Source organism: Oncorhynchus masou, chromosome 32, assembly GCF_036934945.1.
Source record: "Oncorhynchus masou masou isolate Uvic2021 chromosome 32, UVic_Omas_1.1, whole genome shotgun sequence".
In the NCBI taxonomy this organism is placed as follows: Eukaryota; Metazoa; Chordata; class Actinopteri; order Salmoniformes; family Salmonidae; genus Oncorhynchus; species Oncorhynchus masou.
Genome location: NC_088243.1, coordinates 17,054,456 through 17,066,076, shown reverse-complemented (window position 1 = coordinate 17,066,076; position 11,621 = coordinate 17,054,456). Strand labels below are relative to the sequence as shown.

General features: G+C 40.1%; 1 protein-coding gene across 2 annotated transcripts in view; it reads left to right on the top strand.

Moving 5' to 3' along the window:
- The first annotated feature begins 2,378 nt into the window (after positions 1 to 2,378).
- LOC135525638 (F-box only protein 34-like) overlaps positions 2,379 to 11,621 on the top strand; it is a 29,811-nt gene continuing 20,568 nt past the window's right edge. Inside the window, exon 1 of one of the 2 annotated variants that reach the window (XM_064953380.1) lies at positions 2,379 to 2,673. The gene's annotated coding sequence lies outside the window, so the exon portion shown is untranslated. Of the gene's footprint in view, positions 2,674 to 2,893; positions 2,973 to 11,621 lie in introns of those variants that run through there. The other variant, XM_064953381.1, reaches the window with a different exon arrangement.

Below are 11,621 nucleotides of genomic sequence, written 5' to 3'. Positions count from 1 at the left end.
CTTTTTTCATTATCTCTTCTTCCAGATACAGTGTGTTATGATTTATTTTGTTGTATAACCTTTCACACTAGGTGGCACAGTTGAGACTGAATGTTTTAGAACCACAACAAGACTAATATTTACTGTGGCAAAATAAACATTACCTTGGCTACCTATACCACACAGTAGATGAATTTGAGAACACCAATGCATATTACCACTTACCATATAGGCTATTATTACTTTGCATTAGTGAATGAAGGACCATGTCTGTAAAATCCTGTAAATATACTGTATTTTAAAGCTCTTTCTCAACCCTGCAATCATGAGCAAGTTCACTTGTTAGTGCATGACATCATTACATTACCATCTTTCTGTAGTGTTTCCATAAGCAGCCATCAGCACATAACATGTTTATTCAGGAGGTAGAGTGTCAATATCTGTGAGTGATATTACGGTTGACAATCATATCTCAAATTAAGTAAATGTGACTATTTACACAGACCACATTGACTGAATCCACACGGAATCTTTTCACTGGTAACCACTAAACAAAATATGATGAGACTTAAACCACAGAGATACCTTTAAATACTATAAGTTGATTTCTCTTTGATTTACTCTCCTGATTAAATAGTTTGAAGTCCCTTTAAAAGTGAACTGTTATTTTAGTTTCTGCTGCTGCTGTCTATAATCAAATGTGTTTTTCTCCATTATGTTCTTCTTAAGCAACAAGTTACATCACAATGTGGAAGAACACGTAAAACAAACTTGTTACAGTTGCTCTCATAACAGCCCTCTCAATCCATGTTCACAAACTTATTACATTTACAGCCCTCACTGCCCTCCACCAACCCACAGCAATGAGCCCATCGCACTGTTAAACTCACAAGATGAGACTGACGAGATGCATGTAGACACATGATAAACTTCTCCCCCAGCCCGGCATGCCTCTGGCTGTTGTCTATAATCTACCAGCCAGACCATGTCTCCTCCTGATAATTACTTCCCCGGCAATAACTGATAACTGTGTCAGGTAGACAGGGCAGATAGGAAGGCGTGTGTATGTGTGTACACACTCTTAGACAAAATGGTGCTATCTAGAACCTAAAAGGGTTCTTTGGATGTCCCCATAGGAGAGCCCTTTTCAGAACCCTTTTTGGTTCCAGTTAGCACTCTTTTGGGTTCCATGTAGAACCTTGGAACCAAAACTGGTTTTTACTTGGAACCAAAAAGGGTTTATCTATGGGGACAGCTGAAGAAGCCTTTTGGAACCCATTTTTTCTAAAAGAGAGTGTGTGTCAGGTAGACAGGAACAGACAGAGGGGCCATGGGAAAAAGGTCAGGTGTAGCCAGCCAGATGTGGTGCACATGTTTACAATACTGTAGTGCACGATAATACAGAGCTCCATGGTACCTATGATTTTGTGGTACTTGATTGAGATAAAACACTTTTAAGGCTTCCATGATGTTGGCACTAGCGCAAACACAGAACCATGACTATAGGTCACCAACACAGGAAAAACCGTCTCTTAAAAGAGTTCAAAGCTTGTATGTCTTTAAGATAAGTCAGCACCTTACCTCTGGTATATGATTCAATGATCAACTATGAAGATGGTTTAAAGCTATGGGTGGGGGGGGAACACTGACAGAGATCACATTCCTCTCTACACTAGGCTACTAAAAGAGACTGGCACATGCTTAGCTGACTGACACTATTCTGTGTGTTGTGGCTATTGTGACCTATGGCGGGAAACAAGGGTTACATTCCAAATAACACCCTATTCCCTATATAGCACTTATTTTAATCATACTCCTATGCTGTAGGTTCTGGTCAAAAGTAGTGCACCAAAGTGCAATAGGGTGTCATTTGGGATAAACAAAAGACACCTTAGTATCATGACCTCAGGTCAGTGATTCATTTTTAGTGATGGAAACAGACTACGGACTGAATCTCGATGGAAACTGAAGACAGAAGAGATTGATTATTCAATGACTCTTCTGTGCCTACATATAAACTGCGGTGAACTTCATAAAGGTTGGAACTTTGAATTGTTCTCAAATCGCTTTTGCACCTGGTTTATGGTATGGCTTGTAATAGGGATTTCAGAACTCTTATAGTAATATAATATCATTTTTGTCACCTATAATTTTGGTCACCCGTAAATCATGGGGACTGGTTCACCTAATATCGCTTTAATCTATTTTAAACATTTCATATTGTCCATTTTTTAAAAATTTGTTTCCTCAAGTAGGCCTATTCCGAAAATGTAAATTACCTATATAAATGATCAATCTTAGTTCAATTCACGGAGTACAGTATTGTCTTTGACGCAATTATTTTGCGCGTGCATGATAGTTTTGCGGACACGTTCATCATTGTTGAAGATGCAAGCACGTCAGAACGCTGAGCGCTATAATATCAAGCAGGGGACGTCGCTCGCTCGCGAATATCTTTTGCAAAACGACTAGCTAGTATGGGATTGTTAGCAAGAGCGTAGCATCAAATACGGACGAAAATTATAACGATTTTACTCCTTATATGATAGTTATGAAGACCGTATAATTATAGATACGGTTATAATTTATTGTAAGGTCACTGCTGAACACCGAACACTGCTTTGCCCAGCAAGTGCTCATAGTAAGGCAGGGGATTGGAGACCTCATCATTTCCGAGTTTTCGCAGCGGCACAGGTCAGTTTGAACGTTTTACCTTTGCTTTGGTATTCCTCTATGTGTGTACTGTTAAATAGCTAGCTACATTAAATTAATACATTCTAGCTAATATTATTAAACTGCGTTGACATTCTGCCAACCCAGCACACACAAAAAAAAAAGTTGTATAACTAACTAGCCATTAGCAATGCTAACGTTAGCTAGCTAATAGCGTTAACGTGCCTGGAAAGTCGAGGTGGGTGGAGTGGAGATGGACACTGATGGGTCCGTTTAAACACTCGCTTAGATTGCACTGCAATTCATTTGAATCTGATAAGGTAATTGTTTAGTTAAATATTTGGACACACAAAGTTAACCAGCGTTAGCTTGCTAACGTTATGGACTTATGTTGTACCGAATGTGTTAGCGTGTACCTAGCATTAACGTTACGCCACATAACTAACTGCTAACGTTAGAACCTTGACTATGATGTTGCTTTCCTCAAACCTTCGCTGCATGGGTGGATAAGGCCTTTTCAAATCGAACAAACGTTTATCAACGTTACTATCTCATTTTGCAGAAATGTAACGAGCTAATTTTAAACTATAAATTAACTATGTAGGTAACAATGTCGTTGTCACTGACAACTTTTTTTTCCCCCCACAGTAGTTTAGCAAACTAGCTGACTGAGCTAGCGCGTTTGTTATCCTATTGACACGAAAACAACACGCATGGTCGTTACTAAATCTAAATAGTGCAATGTGTGAATACCTTGCTAGCTTTTAGATGAGACAATCTTACCAAGTGGCTAACGTTACGTTGTGTATGAATAGTTTGTGTAGCGGTGTTGACTGTGTCGCTAACAGCTACTTTCCTTATTATTAATGTATTAACATGGATAATCCAATTATTAATGTTAGGTGCTCTGATATGTACAAGGGTAAATTATTGCCTGCCCTTTGGATGAACTATAAACTAGGCGCATACACTGAGAAAATCAGAGATGGATGGGACTTGGAGCAGTCCCTTTCCTTGACCAGACACACAGTCCCAGAAACCTCATTGCACATCCCTTAGCCCTGAAACAAAATAGTTGCATTCAACACTTAGCTGTGCATTTACAAAACATGATTGTTAATTTAAAGTGGTCATTGTCTTTACTGATTGAAGAGAACTCTCAGCTTTGTCCAAAGTGTAAAACAACCTCTCCTTACTTTAGTCTTGGGTTACTTCCATCTTGATTGTAGATGGCCTAGCCTTAGAACCTCCCGGAGTGTGTTAGTTTAAATTATGAGCATCTTTAAAGGTCAGCTAAATGACGTAGAACGAGAAGCACTACAGATATTGCAATGAGCAAGACTTCGTTCAGTCACACATGGTATCTGTGCATGGATTCACATCATGCTCTTACAATGTGATAGCCACGGGACTAAAACAGCAGATGTTTAGCCTTGCTAGTTTTTGCTGAAATGGGCCCACCGTGCTGTTTACTTTGTGCATCAATGTCATATCACTGACTCTACCTTTAATGTCCCATCTTAATATGAGTGAATAACCTGGATTTTGGTTGTGCTTAAAGACCTCCTCCAGTGATTAAAAAAAAAAACTTGCTGTTGAAAAGCAGTAAAAGTTCCACTTGTGCTATGTTGACATGTCTGGACCACCTATCGAGACATGTGTTTTGTTAGGTTTATCAGGTGTTAAATGAAGTGAGGAGACTGGAGTGCAACATTAAGTTATTCACTTCCCATTAAACAGTGATTGGCTTAAAATAACATGTACTTTTGAGGAAGTAAACCACTGCATGTTGTGAGGTGCTGAAGGTTATTTCACACAGCATACACATACTCTTGTTTGTCTTGCAAATAAACATTTAGCCCACACTTTGTACTTAGACCTGGCCTGTGATTAACAAGTCAATTGTCTGTAAGAGGCGCCGATGGATTCTATGGGTCTGTTTTTGCCATGGGATTTTTTTTAAACATTATTGTAAGTTGTGCTTGTTGTATAATAAAATGCTTGAGTTGCACTTCTGTTTATTTTTTTTCTTGCTACGTATTCATATGGTGGCACTCTATTCAACGTACTAGTTCTCCAAAGTGTTTCTAATCAATGTTGGGCTGTTCCTCATTTTGTTGGTAGTGGTTTGTGCTGATACACTAGGCTAAGTGCCTGATCCACTTATGCTATTGAGTGGTTGATTTAATTGTACAGTCGGAGAAGGTTTTTGCACTCCCATGGAACTGAAGCAGATGTTTGAGTGGATCTTGTCTCCATTGATTTTAATATTGAACACCTCCCAACTACTGTAAGACCTTATGGACAGTACATGCCACCATGATGATTGTCAGCTGTGCGAAGTAGATCACCTGCTGGGTGTCAACAAAAGGTACAGATTCAACATGTATAATTGTTGGGAAATGACAGCCAATGTTCTGTGGTCAGAGGGGATAGGATGGTCACCCTCTGCATTTAATCATTTGTCGGTCTGGTGTGTTTTTTCTCTTAGACATTTAAGGGGTTCTGATGGATTAATTGGCTAACAATCATCTCACGTGTAGGCCTAGGCCCAAATTGTGCAATGATGCTTTTACAATCTTACTTAACTGGGAGAAATAGTTTGACTCCAGGATCTGACATTAACAATGGCCTGCTGGCCTGGGGCCAGTAAAAATGTGTTGGGCCAGTGGATCTAGTCAGTCACTGACCCAACAGGGCCACTAACTTTCCCGCAAAATTTGCATTCCAGTTCAACATTTACCTGCTCTGTTGCAGTCTGTCATTGAAAACCATTGAAGACTAGACAACACGTGGAAAAGTAATGCTATTTGTATTTGGTCAATATGTTTGGTGGTTAAAGCACCGTCATGCTCCCCGGGAGTCAGAATTTCTCATTCTCGAGCTGTACATAAGTTGATGTGTTCACATGGCAGCTGTCCAGAGCAAAAAGAAGAGCTCATCAACCCACTCGTTCAGCTTATTTATTTTAGGGAAAGTGATTTCTAAAAGGAAATATTCAATAGTGAACATGCTGGCTACTGTTGATAGTATGTAAAAAGAAATCTACAAGTTGCCTAGCATTCGTCTTAGATAGCCTACTGTACCCAGATCGATATCTTTTTTGGGGGCAACGTCCTATTTTAAGATTTTAAAAATTGTAATCTTATAATGACTGGTTATTATACAAACAAATGTATAATTAACACAAAGCAGTTCTAAAGAGTAGACTGATGTCTCACATTGTTAATTGATATTAAACAGTTTTTTAATACTTACCATAATAACCAAATGTAAGCTCTTACCAGCTGAATATAGAGAGAAAGCATGCCAATAGGCTCTGTATGACCCCAATATCTGGGCCAGTAGGGATTCCATTCGGGACAGTGAGATAAGTTTACGTTGAACCCTGGACTCTACAATACATAATGAAAACAAGCACTCAGCTTCAGCGTTGTCAATAAAGATCGACAGAAATGTTCATGGCTTGTATCCATATACTTTTTGGGGGCATTAAGCAACAGTTGCCGTGTAGAACAAATGATGAGAACCCCTTTTAGTGTAATCTGAAATACCTTTACCACCTGTTGGGGTGAATTCGTCCCACCAAGGCACCCTGACAACTGGACAGCTCAGTGTCAAAAACATCTTTGTCCACTCTAAGACTTGCGTAGCGGGAGAAAGACGTGTTCAACCATATCTCTAAAGTGCGGGCATTTTGGTCGCATATGCTCCTAAATATTTTGCTTTGCGACCTGGAATTTTAATTTAGGAGCACCAGTGCACCTAGAAAAAAAATCGGCCATTTAATTGTTGTAATCAATCATTTTATTTGTCACGTCCAGATTACAGCAGGTATAAAAGCTGCAGCTAAATGCTTGTGCGCTAGCTACCTATTAAAGGAAGAATTAGTATGCCTAGTAATAGCCTGGTATGTAAACAATAGGATATACAGTATAGTTAATGAACAATAGAATATACAGAATGGATAATAAATGTGCTATAAATATTACCGGATTTACAAAATATAAAGTGGGTAGTGTCTCGGTCAGTTAAATATATAGTAGAACACCAGCTGTGCTGGGTGGTAGTGTTTTTAGGGTTGAATGTGTGGCAATTCATTGCAAATAGTCTCTCAGACACAGATTTGTGACTGGTGGTTGCACCATTACTACAGAGAGAACTGCTTGTCTCTAACCCAAACCATTCAGCCATTACCAGCACTACGTTTTTTTCTCTCCTTCTATTGCACATTGGCGCTGCAGCTGGATGCATCTCCATTGGCATGCTGCGTTATTACATTCATAAACCATGTCGTGGCCCGCTGACACCTCATGTTACCTCATTAGCTGGCTTGTAACAACCTGGTAACTTTACCAGTCTAAACATTTGGGAGCACCGAAAGAATGGCAAAGGGATAACTTCATGAGCTCAATGATCATAGCAGTGAATGAATGACAGATTTGCATGTCTTCACACACAAACTTGATGTTCATAAAAGAGCAAGTGTGCATTATATTAAAAATTGTATCTCAACAGGAAACTGCTTTCACACAATGTAACGCTGTAATATTCCACAAATTACTTTTTAAAAACTTTTTTACATTTTAGCTTGTCTAATGAACAGTCTTTACAGTTTCTTGGGCACAACATGTGCTTCAACAGTAGATGAATGCATAGACCAAATAAAGGCTGTATCAATATTTTCTGGTGCTGCTAAATTTGATCTTAAGTTAAGAGCACCAGTGCTACCATTTTATTTACAGCCCTGTGTTCAACACAGTTTTTCCTACCTGACAAAACAAGCTGTTGATTGGAGTGGGTGAGGAGGGCCAGACCTGCGAGTGTAACAGGTTGTGACAAGCCTTTGTGTTTTTTTTTAGATACGTGGCTTTTAATCCTGTTCTGTTCCCACTGCTTTCTCTCTCGCTCTGCGTTGGCTTGTCTTTGTTCTCATCCTTCCACCTGCCTGAGCCCCAATAATTCACCCTTGAGAACTTGAGAAAAGCTGAGGTGTTTGTTTTCTACTTCTTGGCCATACTACTTGTAAACAACAATTGAAAGGCACATTTTGTAGTACAAAAGAGGTTGTCTTTGGCTGTTTGAATTGTCACCTTGCTTGTCCTTTTTACATGTTATATTCAGCCTGGCCTGTTGAATGCTCATACAGCATCCAGTGTGTTTACCTTGTGCTGTGAGCACGTTTCCTACATGCTCATTGTCCCTCAGTGCATTCCAGCATTGGTCTTTTTCACACGGATTCATTTGGGTCAATGCTAAAGTTGGAGGCATGCTGCTTTGATGTTAGGCTACACAATTGCCACAAAGACATGGAAGAGAATGCCTGTGTTTTGGGACATACAGAAACACTATGGTTGTCTGTGTATGCTACTGTAATAAAGAAAAAGCTCAGTTTAAGTAGGAGAACTGAATGTTGTGTGACTGAAAGGTTTGAAACATGCTTTGACATTAGACTACACAATTGCCACAAAGACATACAGACAGACCAACTGTATGGTGGGCTTCCAGATTACTGTAGTACAAGAAAGGCTATATACTGTCTCAAAGGGCCAGATAGGAAGGAATTCACTAAGCCAAAAGAAACTGGGATGGTCGTTGTTTGTACAAGGTGTGTTGATAACCTATATCCAGTTTCTCAGTGGAAAAAAAAATGAAGTTGCCCAGTCTTGACGTAACGCAACTGGTTTGCTCTGTCTTGTAGTGTAGGTCATGTCCGTATCCTCTGCCTGTAACTCGGCAGCATGTGTTTCCCATTCCCCTGATGAGTTTCTATCCAATGGGCAGGGTGAGATAGACAAGGCTGTTGCCATTCCTGGTCTGGTGGTGTCAGAGCTGACGCCTTGTGCTTGGCAATGGAGGGAATACACAGACTTTAGGCTCTGGAAAGCTAGCTACTCATAGGTCCTTCACAGGCCCTCCTGAAGTAATTACTGAATCGCTGTGAACTTCTTAGTAGAGGTGTGGAATTCAAGACCTGTTAGGTAAGAGGTCTTCTGTTTCTGTGGGCATATTTATGCCTGCAATGGTGTTATCCATAGGCTGCATGTGTAACTAGAGCATTGACATTGAAATAGAAATCTACTCTATGTTGAAAAGCCTAATCATAAAAAAATATGGCTATTCTTGTTTGAGCTTTTGAGATCTGATTTATAGTAGTCAAATTGTGTGTTGGCTTACCTAATATTTCCCTATTTTTAGACGGACCTTACTGAGCTAATAGCTTTATTGGCCCAGGCCCCAGCTAACATGTAGCAACTGATCAACAATAGGTTAAGTTAATGGGTTGTTGCCAGCTGAAGTCTTGAGATTATTTCTGAGTCTGTATGCTATGACATACTTGTGCTGCTGAGACAGAACCCCCAAATCAAAGGTCTTGTGTGCCATGTTACTCTTCTGACAGGACAGCACTTGTGTTACAAATGCTGTGCAGCACACTAACTCAGTATGTGGAATGTTGAGAGTATCATGGATGTCTCTGTACTTAGCCTGGATGGAACACACAACAGATCATTGCACAACTGTTACTGGTCAGTCAGTGATCAGGATGCTCTATTCAATGGAGTCACGAGCAATGAAATGTTGGTTGAACTTCTTTCTTTACGAGGTGTTTTGGTTATGCTAGATTGATATTAAGAGCAGGAAAGCACTGATTTGTTAGTGGTCCAAATATACTAAATGAAAGCTGCTTTCTCTCTGGTTGCTTTCTGATTTATAGTTGGGGCTTGATGTTTCAGTGTTTTGGATGTACTGTCCTGTACACCACTAGATTAGAAAATCGCCTCAAAAGGTATTTCAACAGCGCTCGTCCACAAGTGCTTGGGTATGGAAATAGCTTTGTATACGAATTACAGGCAGTCAGGCAGCCGCACCCCTCTTCCCGGGTGTGTTTTAAAGTGCTATTGTATTTGTATGGAAAACCCCAGTAGGTTCAGGTGAAGGAAGTGCCTTATGAAAGGAGAGGGCAGCCATGCATTTATGGGAAAAGCTACGTGGCTGACGTGCAAACTGATATTTAATTTCCAAATTGGTTCAAATTGGGTTTGGTTAATGTTAGGGTTAGCCTACTGTAAGGGTCAGTTTTAGATTTGGCTAGTTGGGCTGTCAATTGGATCCTGGTCAGAAAAGTCTCCTTGAAGCATCTGCAGAGAATGCGTAGAGTGGACCGACAGCAATGTCGTTTTTGTCACACAAAAAATACGCTCCAGCATTTGACACCGTTTTCTTCTACCTTTGAGTCTCAGCGACTGCTCAGATAATAAACCAAACTACATCTCAACCTTATAGAATCCCCCCAAATATTTTGTTTTGAGGTGATAATGTTACTTTAGGCTAAAACAGATATGTGCTTATTTCTTCTTCTCTGTGACTAAAAGGGATGACATTCTATTTTTAGCTGATATGCGAGAGAATACATTGAAGCAGCATATCAAATTAGGATAATGTTGTAGTTTACACTGGCAAGTATAAGAATATTTGCTAGGGCATATTTAATTTTAAATCTGATTATTTCACAAGGCGACGTAAGAAGCTAAAGGGCTAGCTAGCTTGCAGTGTTTAGTCAACTTGCTAGCAAGGGAGGACACTACTTATGCTTTCACCACAAATGAGAAGACAACAAGAGAACCCCAATGTATTTTGTTTAGAAGTAATAACTAGTGATTACAGGCTATTGTGAAATGTTTGAACCTGCTGTAGCCAACTAGCTTGTCATGTGACTTTTTCTCTGACCAAACACGTTTGATTTTTAGGCGCTATGGGAATCAACACACAAGCAGCATATCAAACTGGAAAAATAAGTATATTTGACAGGGCATATCTTTTTTACATTTTTATAAATCAGATTTATTTCACATGGAGATGTGGCAAGCTAAAAAGGCTAGCTAGATTGCAATGTTTTTAGCCAGGCTGCCAGCAAGCTATTCCCCCCGCCCCCTTGTAAATGGGACCAGCGAGAATATCATGTTACCAAAAGATGTCCGCTACTCCAAAAATCCAACTCCTCCCACATAGGCTTGTGTGGTATCCAGATACCGTCCTTCTCTCATCTCAGGATTTACAGTATTACTTACTGGCATAGCATACAAGAAAATACCAAATGCTAACAAAATTAGCACAAACTTATAGTGAAGTTACAGATGCTATTAGCTAAATGCTAATACAAGCGAAACCGATTAAGTATAGCTAGTAGTTACCAAATCTCATTTTTGGTGAGTGTGGACATTTTCCATCTAAAGTGAACGAGACAAATTGTGCAAATTAACAAAGTTGTGACACTACTCCTCCTTCAGAAAGCATGTATGTGTACCATGAGCAGAGTGGAGGAGGGGGAAAACGCTAGTAAGAAGCACAGGGAAAAATGGCAACTGTACAGAACTCAAGAGCTCTAACAGAAACCCCATTATTAGATACTTTTGTATTACATAGTGTATGTGGACACCCCTTCAAATGAGTGGATTCGGCTATTTCAGCCAGACCCTTTGCTGACCGGTGTATGAAATAGAGCACACTGCCATGCAATCGCCATGGACAAACAGTGGCAGTAGAATGGCCTTACTGAAGAGCTCCGTGACTTTCAATGTGGCACCGTCATAGGATGCCACCTTTCCAACAAGTCAGTTTGTAAAAATTCAGCCAGGCTAGAGCTGCCCTAGTCAACTGTGAAGTGGAAATGTCTAGGAGCAACAACAGCTCATCTGCGACGTGGTAAACCACACAAGCTCACAGAATGGGACCGCTGAAGCATGTAGTGCAAAAATGTTGTTGTTGGTTGCAACACAGCCTCTGGAAGCAACGTCCGCACAATAACTGTTCATCAGGAGCTTCATGAAATGGGTTTCCATAGCTGAGCAGCCACACACAAGCCTAAGATCACCATGCACAATGCCAAGCTGCCATTGGACTCTGGAGTGATGAATCACATTTCACCATCTGACAGTACGACAGACAAATCTGGGTTTGGCGGATCCCAG